The sequence below is a fragment of the Culex quinquefasciatus genome, chromosome 3, assembly GCF_015732765.1.
Source record: "Culex quinquefasciatus strain JHB chromosome 3, VPISU_Cqui_1.0_pri_paternal, whole genome shotgun sequence".
In the NCBI taxonomy this organism is placed as follows: Eukaryota; Metazoa; Arthropoda; class Insecta; order Diptera; family Culicidae; genus Culex; species Culex quinquefasciatus.
The window spans coordinates 41,062,254-41,076,838 of record NC_051863.1 but is presented as its reverse complement, the minus strand read 5'-3'; the positions used below and the strand labels follow the sequence as shown (position 1 = coordinate 41,076,838).

Genomic DNA, 14,585 nt, shown 5'->3' with positions numbered 1-14,585 from the left:
TGCACCCAGCTCGAGCACTTCATGTTTGGTTGAAGAAGAGGAGCTGTGTTTTCCACACAACACGGTGCTCTTTCAAGTCAATGGGAAAATAAATGATATTATGCAATATTAAATTTTATTATGCATATTATTATTTTTCATTTTGACTAACTCGCAAGCCATTCTCTTCCTTATGGTGGAGGCAGGACTGACTTGGTGGAGTCCTTTCCCCCCTCCGTCACTGATGATGTTGATTGTGATGCTGGTGAAAAGGCAAAGAAGAAGAAGAAAAAAAATGCTTTTTTCCGAACTTTGAGTGAGGTGAGTTTTCCCTCCCACTGCGTGGAAGTCCTTCTTCATCAGAAGACTGCTGCTGCTGAGTTGTAGATATTGTGTATACGAGATGGAGCTCTCCAGTGGATGGGAAAAACCTGGCAAAACCATTCACTCTGGGCCAAGAAGCTAAATACGTGAACCAATAGGACGGAAAATGCGGTGCCCACTTGTCGATGCCAGATGACGAAGACAAGTGAGGTCTCGGCACAGATTTTGTTTATGAACTTCCGCTCCGTATAGTACTCTCGTACTCAATAGGTTTTTCTTCCTGCTACGAGAGGGAGTAAACGTAAAGGATAGAAAAAAAAATCATGAAAATAAAGTCATACACGGAATGCACCTGGAGCAGCCACCATTATGGTGAACGGAATTGTGAAGCACAGGTAGCAGTCATTCAGGAGCAGATTTCACATAAATTTCCATACTCAACTTTTTGCTAGAAGCATCATCCTCTTTATTGCAAAAAGTGGGCAAAAGTCAGTGGTGTCTTGACAATGTGTGCCGCTGTAGTAGTAGCAGCAGGATTTAATCGAATGAGTTTTTATTCACTGGAAATGAAGGAGCTCGACTGACATAAGTGCACATTGATAATCCTTTTCAATTTTTCATTTATCTGTGCACTTTGGTATCCACTTCTATTGTTGTGAATGAGTGAGGGCGTCTGGAGTAATTTCATTCAACTTTTACTTTTAGTTTTGAAGCTTTGCGTTTTCGCATTTACAGTAAAAAAGATGAACTTTAAAAAATATTAGAAATATTAAAACATAAAAATTGATAAAGTTTTTTTTTCAAAAAATCTTTTTTTTGTATAAACACAAACACGCTAAAATGATTCTAAACGCAGGAGAATATAAAAAAAAGAAATCTTTTGAGCCATATTGTCTAATGGTGCAAAATCTGGCTCAGGAGACATAATTTTAAGAAAAAAAAACATAATTTTTTTGAACCAAAATTTAAGTGGGTAATTCTCCGCCAACTCACACAGCAGTTGCCCCGACCCCTCTTCGATTTGCGTGAAACTTTGTCCTAAGGGGTAACTTTTGTCCCTGATCACGAATCCGAGGTCCGTTTTTTGATATCTCGTGACGGAGGGGCGGTACGACCCCTTCCATTTTTGAACATGCGAAAAAAGAGGTGTTTTTCAATAATTTGCAGCCTGAAACGGTGATGAGATAGAAATTTGGTGTCAAAGGGACTTTTATGTAAAATTAGACGCCCGATTTGATGGCGTACTCAGAATTCCGAAAAAACGTATTTTTCATCGAAAAAAACACTAAAAAAGTTTTAAAAATTCTCCCATTTTCCGTTACTCGACTGTAAAAAATTTTGGAACATGTCATTTTATGGGAAATTTAATGTACTTTTCGAATCTACATTGTCCCAGAAGGGTCATTTTTCATTTAGAACAAAATTTTCATTTTAAAATTTCGTGTTTTTCTAACTTTGCAGGGTTATTTTTTAGAGTGTAACAATGTTCTACAAAGTTGTAGAGCAGACAATTACAAAATTTTTAATATATATACATAAGGGTTTTGCTTATAAACATCACAAGTTATCACGATTTTACGAAAAAAAGTTTTAAAAAGTTGGTCGTCATCGATCATGGCCGTTCATGGTCACCCGCGACAGACACGGACGACGAAACAAAGAGAAACGCAAAAAGTAACTTTTTCAAAACTTTTTTTCGTAAAATCGCGATAACTTGTGATGTTTATAAGCAAACCCCTTATGTCTATATATCAAATTTTTTGTAATTGTCTGCTCTACAACTTCGTAGAACATTGTTACACTCTTAAAAATAACCCTGCAAAGTTAGAAAAAACACGAAATTTTAAAATGAAAAATTTTGTTCTAAATGAAAAAATGACCCTTCTGGGACAATGTAGATTCGAAAAGTACATTAAATTTCCCATAAAATGACATGTTTCAAAATTTTTACAGTCGAGTAACGGAAAATGGGAGAATTTTAAAACTTTTTAGTGTTTTTTCGATGAAAATACGTTTTTCGGAATTCTGAGTACGCCATCAAATCGGGCGTCTAATTTTACATAAAAGTCCCTTTGACACCAAATTTCTATCTCATCACCGTTTCAGGCTGCAAATTATTGAAAAACACCTCTTTTTCGCATGTTCAAAATGAAAGGGTCGTACCGCCCTCCGTCACGAGATATCAAAAAACGGACCTCGGATTCGTGATCAGGGACAAAAGTTACCCCTTAGGACAAAGTTTCACGCAAATCGAAGAGGGGTCGGGGCAACTTTTCCCGATTTCGTGTGAGTTGGTAGAGAATTACCCAAGTAGCAATTCAAAACTCCGTTTCCGGGTTAAAGCTTGGAATAAATTTCGATTTATTTAGAGTTTTTTTTAAAGAAACTATTGGTCCGATTTTAATTGTTAAAAATGTAAACTATTTTGAGAAATTTTCAAATCTTTTCTATAAAAATGGTTTTCAAAATTGAGCAATTCTCTACGAAAACGGTCTTTTTTCTTCAATGCTAATTTTTATATTTTTTAATTCGGATGAAACATTTTTAGTACCTTCGGTAAACCCAAAGAAGGCATATAATTTTCCATACAACTTTGGCAGCTTTCCATACAAAAATGATGCATGAAAATTCAAAAATATGTATCATTTGAATGAATTTTTTGATCGATTTGGTGTCTTCGGCAAATTTGTAGGTATAGATACGGACTGCTCTGGAAAAAAATGATACAAGGTAAAATTTTTTTTGCTGATTTTTAATTTCCCTTTTTCTCACCAAAACTTGATATGCAAAAAAAAACAATATTTTATTTTATTTTTTTGATAGGTTGTGCAAAAATTCTTTGACCGAGTGATGAATTTTTCAATCAATACTGATCTTCGAAATATTGGTCGCAAAAATTTGTCAACTTCATTTTTCGATGTAAAATCAAATTTGCAATCAAAAAGTACTTTAGTGAAATTTTGATAAAAAACGCCGTTTTCAAGTTAATCCCATTTCCAGGTGACTTTTTTGAAAATAGTCGCAATTTTTATCATTTTTTTAAATTAGTGCACATATTTGCCCAATTTTGAAAAAAAAAATGAATGGCTGAGAAAATTCTCTATATTTTGCATTAAGGAACTTTGTTGATACGACCCTTCCCTAGTAACATTTTTAAACTAACAGGTTTTATCATGGTTCTGAAAACCCTCATACGGCCTAAATAGGCTTTTATGGCCTACTTAAAACCAAAAATGTTACTAGGGTTAGTTGCTGAGATATTGGCATGCAAAGGTTTAAAAACATGAAAATTGATGTACCGTAAAACGGGGTGACTTTGATAGCCGGGGTGACTTTGATAGGTTTGCGATTTTTCCGCAAAACGAAGAGTACAATTAAAATACGAAAGGAATGGTTCAGAAACATACTGACCGTGGTAGAGAAGTGTTCAAAGTACCTCATGAAGAACTTTTCATAAATTTTTGAAAAGTTTATAAAGTTAGTTAACTATAGTTAAGAAAATGTGGATATAAGTCATTATTTTAAACTTCTCAAAGTGTCATGATTTTCTCAATGAACATGATTTTTAATCGGAAAACGGAATGCATTTTCGAATTCTCTGGACAATTTTCCACTAGGAGAAGGTTAAATAAGTTTGTAAATAATAAAAAATATGTGTTTTTGAAACACAATTAAAAAAAATCTCCAAATTTATAGGCAAATTCAGTTGAACAAATTTCATGTAAAATGTGAAAACTTGTGATTCGTGCTTCGAATTCAGTATAAAATGCAATATAAATCGATAGTTTTATAAACAAAACTATTTTTAACAAATTTCAGGCGAAATTCCGACTTTTTAACAATTTTACCTAAAATTTATATGTATTTTGTTAAAAAGCTTATAAACTTAGTTAACCTAATATAAGCATTGATTTTTTTTCTTACAAACTATATCAGCTACTTTAGTGATGGTACAATTAACGTACAAATAAAGTTTGAACATCTTAAAAATGGTTTTAACAAGAAAAACTATGACTATCAAAGTCACCCCGGAATTAAAACCAAGAATTTTTAACGTAACTATTTTTCTAAACACTATTCAAAAAACTTTTCTTCCAAAATAGTGCATGGACTTTGTGTGGCCTACCCCAGTACATGTTTTAAAAATAATAATCTTGAGAAAAACCTTACCTGTTGGAAAATATTCTAAAAACAAATTGAAATCCTATCAAAGTCACCCCGGTTTACGGTATTCTAAGTCTCACCCAAACAACCCAACATTAATAATGTCGATATCTCAGCAACTAACGGTCCGATTTTCAATGTTAATTTACGAATCATTCGTGAATTTTTCAGATATTTTTTAAAAAATATTTTTAAAATTTTTAAATTAAGACTAACATTTTAACAAAGCCAAACATTCAATATTACACCCTTTTAAAATGTCAATCTTGGTTTAAAAAATTCTCAACTTTTCAAAAACATTTTTTTTTTCAGATGTGGGCAAACATGTGCACTAATTTTAAAAAATGAAAAACTGTGACTATTTTCAAAAAAGTAACTTGAAAACGGTACACTTTATCAAAATTTCACTAAAGTACTTTTTGATTGCAAATTTGATTTTACATCGAAAAATGAAGTGGACAAATTTTTGCGACCAATATTTCGAAAAAATCAGTATTGATTAAAAAAATTCATAATAATGTTTTTTTGCAAATCAAGTTTTAGTGACAAAAAGTTAAACAAAAAATTACCAATTTTTTTTACCGTGTAATTTTTTTTCCAGTGTAGTCCGTATCCATACTTTTCCGAAAGTTGAACTTTTCAGTACTTGTTTCGAAAAGTAACACTTTTCAACATTTTTTGATTTAAACGATTTATTGACAAAATACATGAAAATTTGACAAAAAATTTCACTCAGTGTGTGTTTTTTGGAATTGCAAAAATTGTTGTATGGAACTCGTTGCAAAACATGATTTTTTCAGCACTCTTCGTATTTATCAAACTCGGTTAACCTCGTTGGATAAATGTACGACTCGTGCTAAAAAAATCCTCTTTTTGCAACTTGTTGCATAAACTACTATTTTAATATTTTCATTGAAAAGATAAAAAAAATTACACAAAAGTTCCATCTCTCAATTTAACATTGAAAACCAGGAGTTTCCGAGATATCGTTAGTTGAACATTGATAATGCATGGACTAGGTTTCATTCAAATAAAAAAAATGAAAGTTAAAAATTGCAATATCGTAGATTTTGACGCTGAATAACATCTTACTTGAAGGTACTGGAGTGCCATTCCGAAATTCCAAAAAATGTGTTATTATGACAAAATTACTTTTTTGTCTGTGGATCAAATGAGTCCATTTTGCAATACTTTGACAAGTATTTTTTCCTCCTAAAGATGTCACATTATATTATTTTGACATCATTAATCACACTACCAAGGGTCTTTCCTTTATCAACTTCCAAAGCGTGATGAACTGTTCAAATCTATCCCTGCCAACACTTTAAAGTGTTTAGTTTTTCGCAATGTGAAATCTCCATTAAGGCTGTCAAACACCATCTGCTCAATGATCGGTGTCAACTCGCTGTACTATGAAACATTTATCAAGTAAATGAAGCATCAAGACCATTTCTTTGCTTCATACTGCTGCCAGAATCTCGTAATCATCATTATAGACACCAAAGTTTGGACGCCTTAAAGCAGAAAACTCCTCCGGTAATGGTCCTTCCGAACAAACGGGGGTGAACGGATTTTACGGGACTCGTTTCGTAATTTTGGCACGTCGCCGGTGTGAAGGACGCCATCAAGCCGTGACTTGCCACGGAGACAATTTTCACAGAAGAACCTTCCCAGTGGGCGCCCAGGAAGCAGGGGAAACGGAAATGAGCAACATGGTGCTTCCTCCCCGTGTGAGGGGCTTCTTATTAGATTTTTTCCTCTTTATGTTTCGTGAACTTCCTTGGCGTTGATGATCACAACGCCCGGCTAGACGGGCCCTCAATGGTTTCCTGAAGTATCGGGAAGTGTGTCTTACTTTCGAGGAACGAGATTTCATCTAGAAGAACGCACAGCAAGCAACAGTTGAGATCAGAAAGAAATACATATAGTTGAAAAGAAAAGAAAAAAACAGCACGTGTCCTTTTATTGCATTTTGAAGAAACGGTTCGACTGGTGTCGAAACAGAAGCTCCCAGAAAACCGCACAAAAAAGAACTCAGACGGTTGCTGCCGGTGTCTCGAGCCGGAGCTGCTGCTGATATGATAATTTAATCCGTCACTTTGGCCTCGTGTGATGAATTTTGAAACAGAGTGGAGGGATGCTCAAATAATAATCCTGATAAAATAAATCAACATTTTCAAAAGATATAAACATTGAAAAATATTTACAACGACTAGAGGGTGACGATTCTCGCGATTTTAAATTTCCCATGAATCGAGAGTTAAATTCAGCAATTTCCCAGTAATTTCCGGGACTAGGGAGTTTTTTTGGCAAAATTATTGATTGTTGACACAAATTTGAAAGAGTTTTGGAAATATGTATAAAACGTTCAAATTTGATTTAGGTATAAATGTGTAATAATTGCAAAAATATAAGAATTGTATATTAATTTGAAAGTTATAGTGACCCTTTTTATGAACTGACCTTAAAACTTACTTAGCACTTAGGGACCATCCATAAACCACGTGGACACTTTTTTGGAAATCTCGAACCCCCCCCCCCCTCGTGGACAATTAATTGTCCATACAAAAAAAATCTTTTTTGTATGGAGCATGGACAATCGCCATTACCCCCTAAAGTGTCCACGTGGTTTATAGATGGTCCCTTAGAAATCTTCCTTCGAGATTCGAACTCATTACAGTTAGATAACGAATCTGATTGACTACCATATGATTCAGGCAGACAAAATAGTGAAATTGGAGGCTGTTGCAAAAATACTTCAAAGCTTTTGTCGACTATCCTTCCCCTCCCCTGTCATTAAAAAATTGGCTTGAAAAACCAGGAGTGAAAATATTTTTTTATAAAACTTCAAAAAATCTATGGAAATTTAAGTGCAATCAATTGAAATCAACTAAAAATGCATTCTTCAGCGGTTAGAATCATTTGAGCATGTTTGGGTAATTCTGGATGAATAAATGTTTTTTCGCCTTCTACCTGAATCAATAAAATCAACAATACCGATAGAAAACTGCCATTTTGTGTTTTCTATTATTTTGAATTAGGCTGGTACAAATATTTTTAAAAGTTTTTGTCCCCCCCCCCCCCACTTCAAAATTGGCCCGAAAAATCAGGGGGCAAAAAAAAATTTTACAATAAACTTCACAATTTCAATGAAAATTCAAGTGCAACCAGCTGAAATCAAATTAAAATACATTCTCCTGCGTTTAAAATCATTTTTAGCATATTTGGGTTTATTAAAAAATCTTAAGATTTTTTGAAAATTTTCGATGCAAAATCTTTTTTTTCGATACAATTTTTGTTTTTGTCAGATCTTAGATTTTTTTACAACTAATGATTGCAAAACAACTGAACTAGTGTAAAATGCATTTTAAAACACTTTTTTCATTTAAATGTGAAGACTATGGCTTGTAATTTAAATTTTTATATTTTTTTTGCCCCCCCCCCCCCCTTGACCTCGGCCAGGGCCGAGGGACAAAAACTTTTTTAAATATTTGCATCGGCCTTAACGGAAATGTAAAAAATTAACAAAAATTAAAGAAAACAACTTATAGACGTATTTTCTAGTTTTTTTTATTTAAAAAAACGTAATTTAATTTTTTAAAAACCGGCCACGAAAAACTAGATGTTGGTACGAAACTCCAACGCAAAATCCATTCTATCGATACAAAGACCCCCAAAACGGTGTTGTACCCACTCCAAAATGCTTGTTTAGCAATTCTTAAACTGTTTACATGCATCACAAAATGTGCAAAGTGCCCAAGGGGTGTAAATACTTTTGCCTTCCTCACCTTACTGAGGAAAGGCTATACAATCACTCGAAAAATGAACTTATTAATTTGACCACGTAGACCCACCTTCACGTATATATATCGACTCAGAATCATGTTCTGAGCAAATGTCTGTGTGGATGTGTGTAGGTGGGTGGACAAAAAAATATCACTCGATTATCTCCGGACTGGATGAACGGATTTTGACCGTAGTAGTCTCATTCGATCCGTCTTGGGTCCCATAAATCTCTATTGAAAATCAGTAAGTTTAATTAAGTACTTAAAAAGTTATGCTAAAAAACGATTTTGGCGTGTGTACGGAAAATTGTAAAAAAGGGTGGTTTTTGCAAGAAAACCTATCATTTTATACATTTTCAGAAAGGTATTAAAAAGACCTTTCCAATGAGCCCAAAACATAGAGAATCTGACAACCCAATCAAAAGTTATTAGTACTTAAGTGTTATTTATACACTTTTGGAGGCCGGATCTTAGATATTTCAATGAAAATGATGTCCGGGTCCATCATGCGACCTGTCGTTAGTTAGATAATCGGAAGACCTTTCAAATGAGTCGAGAACATCAAGGATCTGACAACCCTATCAAAAGTTATTAGTACTTAGGTGTAATTTATACACTTTTTGGAGGACACGTGTGAAAAAAAAATTTGCCAAAAATTCCACGGAGGCAGTCATTTAAAAAAAAAGGTGGAACGATGTTTTCGGTCGCAGGAATTACAGATTTGTTTGAACCAAGTTCTGCAAAATTTTAGGATCATCTAGACATTCTAACAAATCACTGGAAACAAGAATCGTCCCGATTGGTTGAGTAATGCCCGAGAACCAGCGAGTTGAAGTTACCGCTCCACCTTTTTTGGGAGGCTTGGGCGTCCGTGTAAGTTGGACATGCGTTGGGTGTTCCAGTGTTAAACAACTCATTTTTTTCAAATATTTGGAGCAAGTTTTCAAACAATTTTTGCATTTTCAGGCACCTCTTAAACAATACCAAATAGTTTTTCAATGATTTTTAATGGTTTTTAACACTTGGTTTTTGGTTTAGAATTGACTTTTGTTGAACGTTTTTTCATAGAACGGAAACATGATTCAAATAATACGATAAATTGTCATCATCCCACTACCACTCATCGATTTTTTTCATGTACACCTTCTAACACCCATTGTTGCAACAGTGCTCCATAATACTTTTACTTTGAATTGAAATTTTTGAACGAATTGAAGTAATTCTTCTTGTAAAACCCTATTTGAAGTGTTTAATGATAGCAATTCAATTTTCATCTAATTTGATCATGGTAAACAAAAACGTAAACAATCTCAATTTAGCTTTGGCGGTAAAAAGTTTAAATAATATTTATACTATATCCAATTATTCTTCAAAAAGTTTACCTGGATTGTAAAAGTTTATTTGCATTAGGCAAGGTCTATTTCCAGTTGCTTCAGAAACTAATATTATCAGAAATAAATCTTGATAGTAATTGAGTTTCTTCATTTTTTCTAGAGCATTTTTTAAAAATTGGATCCAAAAAAATATGAAAATGCATACATTCGTTTGAATTCCGGGAATTCCCAGGAAATTTATAAATTTTCCGGGAAACGGGAAATATTTTTTGCGGGAATTTTGCACTAGTTCAGTTGTTTTGCAATGATTAGTTTAAAAAAATGTAAGATTTTACGAAAACAAAAAAATAGCGAAGAAAATCTTTTTGAGATACTAAACATCGAAAATTATCCAAAATTCAAAAAATGTTTGAATCAACCCAAACATGCTTAACATGATTTTAAACGTGAGCAGTTCTCTACGGAATCGGTCTTTTTTCTTTAATTTTAATTTTTGTATTTTTTAATCCGGCTGAAACTTTTTTGGTGCCTTCGGTATGCCCAAAGAAGCCAATTTGCATCATTAGTTTGTCCATATTATTTTCCATACAAATTTGGCAGCTGTTCATACAAAAATGATATGTGAAAATTCAAAAATCTGTATCTTTTGAAGGAATTTTTTGATCGAGTTGGTGTCTTCGGCAAAGTTGTAGGTATGGATATGGACTACACTGAAAAAAAATGCTACACGGTAAAAAAATTTTTGGTGATTTTTTATTTAACTTTTTGTCACTAAAACTTGATTTGCAAAAATACACTATTTTTATTTTTTTTTATTTTTTGATATGTTTTAGAGGACATAAAATGCCAACTTTTCAGAAATTTCCAGAATGGGCAAAAAATCTTTGACCGAGTTATGATTTTTTGAATCAATACTGATTTTTTCAAAAAATCGAAATATCGGTCGCAAAAATTTTTCAACTTCATTTTTCGATGTAAAATTGAATTTGCAATCAAAAAGCACTTTAGTGAATTTTTGATAAAGTGCACCGTTTTCAAGTTATAGCCATTTTTAGGTAACTTTTTTGAAAATTGTCGCAGTTTTTCATTTTTTATAATTAGTGCCCATGTTTGCCCACTTTGAAAAAAATATTTTTGAAAAGCTGAGAAAATTTTCTATATTTTGCTTCTTCGGACTTTGTTGATGCGACCCATAGTTGCTGAGATATTGCTATGCAAAGGCTAAAAAACAGGAAAATTGATGTTTTCTACGTCTCACCCAAACAACCCAACATTTTCTAATGTCGATATCTCAGCAACTATAGGTCCGATTTACAATGTTAAAACATGAAACATTCGTGAAATTTTCCGATCTTTTCGAAAAAAATATTTTCAAAAATTTAAAATCAAGACTAACATTTCAAATGGGCGTTATATTGAATGTTTGGCCCGTTTAAAATGTTAGTCTTGATTTTAAATTTATGAAAATATTTTTTTCGAAAAGATCGGAAAATTTCACGAATGTTTCATGTTTAACATTGTTAATCGGACCTATAGTTGCTGAGATATCGACATTAGAAAATGGTGGGTTGTTTGGGTGAGACTAAGAAAACATCAATTTTCCTGTTTTTTAGCCTTTGCATAGCAATATCTCAGCAATTATGGGTCGCATCAACAAAGTTCAATATGGCAAAATATAGAGAATTTTCTCAGCTTTTCAAAAATATTTTTTTCAAAGGTGAGCAAACATGGGCACTAATTTTAAAAAATGAAAAACTGCGACTATTTTCAAAAAAGTTACCTAAAAATGGCTATAACTTGAAAACGGTGCACTTTATCAAAAATTCACTAAAGTGCTTTTTGATTGCAAATTCGATTTTGCATCGAAAAATGAGGTTGAAAAATTTTTGCAACCGATATTTCGATTTTTTGAAAAAATCAGTATTGATTCAAAAAATCATAACTCGGTCAAAGATTTTTTGCCCATTCTGGAAATTTCTGAAAAGTTGGCATTTTATGTCCTCTAAAACATATCAAAAAATAAAAAAAATTAAAAATAGTATTTTTTGCAAATCAAGTTTTAGTGACAAAAAGTTAAATAAAAAATCACCAAAATTTGTTTTACCGTGTATAATTTTTTTTCAGTGTAGTCCATATCCATACCTACAACTTTGTCGAAGACACCAACTCGATCAAAAAATTCCTTCAAAAGATACAGATTTTTGAATTTTCACATATCATTTTTGTATGGACAGCTGCCAAATTTGTATGGAAAATTATATGGACAAACTAATGATGCAAATAGGCTTCTTTGGGCATACCGAAGGCACCAAAAAAGTTTCAGCTGGATAAAAAAATACAAAAAAATCGAATGACCGAAAACTCAGAGAATTGCTCACGTAAGGAATGCATTGATTGCACATAAATTTCTATTAAAATTTTGCAGTTTTTTGAAAAAAATTTTTTTTTGCCCCCAGATATTTCGGGTCAACAGGAGGGAGGGGGATTTTTAAAAATAAAGTACAAGCCTAATCAACGTATGTGAACAAAATTGATTGAAAAAATGTTAATAAGCCAAGCAATTGCAATGCATGCGCAACAAATTTTTATAGCCAAAATTGGTTGAAAAAATATTTATGGGATTAAACTGCTGAAATTAATTTAATATTTTTTGCCTTCCTCACCTTACTGAGGAAAGGCTATAAAATCACTCGAAAACTGAACTTCTCAATTAGACCTCCTAGACCCACCTTCATGTATACCTATCGACTCAGAATCCAATTCTGAGCAAATGTGTGTGTGTGTGTGTGTGTGTGTGTGTGTGTGTGTGTGTGTGTGTGTGTGTGTGTGTGTGTGTGTGTGTGTAGGGATGTGGGTCTGTGCACCAAAAAATATGCACTCGATTATCTCAGCACTGGCTTAACCGATTTGGACCGTTTTGGTCTCATTCGATTCGTCTTGGGGTCCCATAAGTCCCTATTGAAAATTATGAAGTTTAGTAAAGTACTTCAAAAGTTATGCTAAAAAAACGATTTTTACTAAAGTCCGGAAGATTGTAAAAAGGGTGGTTTTTGTAAGAAACCCCAGCATGTTATACATTTTTAGAAAGGTATTTAAAAGACCTTTCCAACGCGACCAATACATTGAAGATCCGACAACCCTATCAAAAGTTATTAGCAATTAAGTGTTATTTATGCACTTTTTGGAAGCCGGATCTCAGATATCACGATGAAAACGTTGTCCGGATCTATCATGCAAACCGTCGTTGAACAGGTAATCAAAAGACCTTTCCAACGCGTCCAAAACATTGAAGATCTGACAACCCTATCAAAAGTTATAAGCACTTAAGAGTTATTTACGCACTTTTTGGAGGCTAGTTCTCAGATATTTAGATGAAAACGTATTCCAAATATATCATGCGACCAATCTTTGGATAGGTAATTTAAAGACCTTCCCACGAGCGTGTCTATTTTGGATAGCATTATCCTTTGAATGAGAGGAAGGCACCAACCACCTAAGGGTGGATTAAGTAACGTTTTTATATAAAATATTATTTTTTTTTAAATACATGCCAAATTTTGATCAACCCTAACTTGTGTTATTTCTTATCTACACCGGGTGCTGCATCTTATAATATTATTACTCTCATAGCATGTTTTACTTCCTTCCTTCCTAAAAGTTTATTCCCCACACAACCTTCTCTGCTCAGAAATCTTCCCTTTTCTTCTTTGCCAATTCCTACGTTGAATAAAACTTTTGTAGCAAAACTCCATCCAAACCGCCCTCATGCTACTTTTTCCGTCGTACAGCAATTCCCACTACCCTGGCTTTGACTTAAAGTTCCCCGGCCAGAGGGATAGACACAGTGAGTGATATCGAAATGAGATGTCTTCATTTCCCTCGGCGACGTTGACGAAGACATTCATTGGCAGCGGATTGGAAATCCCGGAGATATGGATATCACGTGCCCGTTGCGTCCACGTCACTGTCAACTGTCAAACGAATGCTCAATAGGCCATTGTTTATTATAAGGCTACCAAATGAGATTTGGAATAGAAGTACTAATGGAAAATATTTCTAATTTTTGGTCATAAAATGAAAAGAAAAAAGGATCAAGCGGCCTCGTGCCACACTTTTGACGTTTCAAATGTGACACATTTTGGTCTTAATTGTGCAACCATGTGTGGAACTTGAACAGGGAAACAGTGGGAAAATGAAGAAAAATCCCTTAAGAAATGGAAAGCAAAAGTTGACGTGTGTCACCGTCAGACACGACGACAGCGAAAATCAATAAGTGTCACCCTCGCAATCTGCGGCAGATTCGGGCGTCAAAGTTCGGATAAAAGGGCTACCCGAAATCCCAGGTTGCGCCGTAAAAGGTGCTGCACAAATTGGGCAACAGAGCGCAGAGCAGCCAATTTGTAAAATATTTATTGGATTTGGTTAGGCAAAGTGGATACATGACAGCTTGATAAGGGCAAAAGTTGCCATGTTTGTTTCTCGTTTTGGGATCAAGGTGCACCTGGTTAGTGATAGTTGACTTAGCTTTGAGATTTGAGTCATGTCTTGAAACTTGAAAGTTCTAGAAAAGTGACTGCCCGCTTGAAAATAAAACAATAAGATTTGTTCATTTCTGATCATCGCTATCTGGCCCCATAGCTCAGTTGGTTAGAGCGTCGTGCTAATAACGCGAAGGTCGTGAGTTCGATCCTCTCTGGAGCCATATCTTTTTTTTTTTGCAAATAAGAGCTTTGTATAACTTTGGGTGATTGAGGACACCGAATGTCACATGACCATTGAATATTTTCTTATTTTTTTTTTTCATGAGTTAATATAAAAAGACCACTTAAAAAAAAGAATAACACATTGCCCGAGTGAAACGGAACAGGTTCCCCGGTTCACAACCAGCCAGGATTACCACCACCAGCTGTGGCCCACCACCGCTGCCATGGTAATTAAGGTTATTTATGGCAGGCAATTTGAGCATTTTCTTTTATTCTTCATCAAGTTTTGCTTGTTG

General features: G+C 34.0%; 1 protein-coding gene and 1 non-coding gene across 12 annotated transcripts in view; one reads left to right on the top strand and one right to left on the bottom strand.

Annotated features, from left to right (window-relative positions):
- The window catches only part of LOC6040300 (protein winged eye), a 408,769-nt gene that overhangs the window by 304,231 nt on the left and 89,953 nt on the right, over window positions 1-14,585 (bottom strand). The gene's annotated exons all lie outside the window — the stretch shown is intronic.
- Window positions 14,215-14,288, top strand: Trnai-aau. Its single transcript has one exon. It is a non-coding gene; the product is annotated as a tRNA-Ile (tRNA).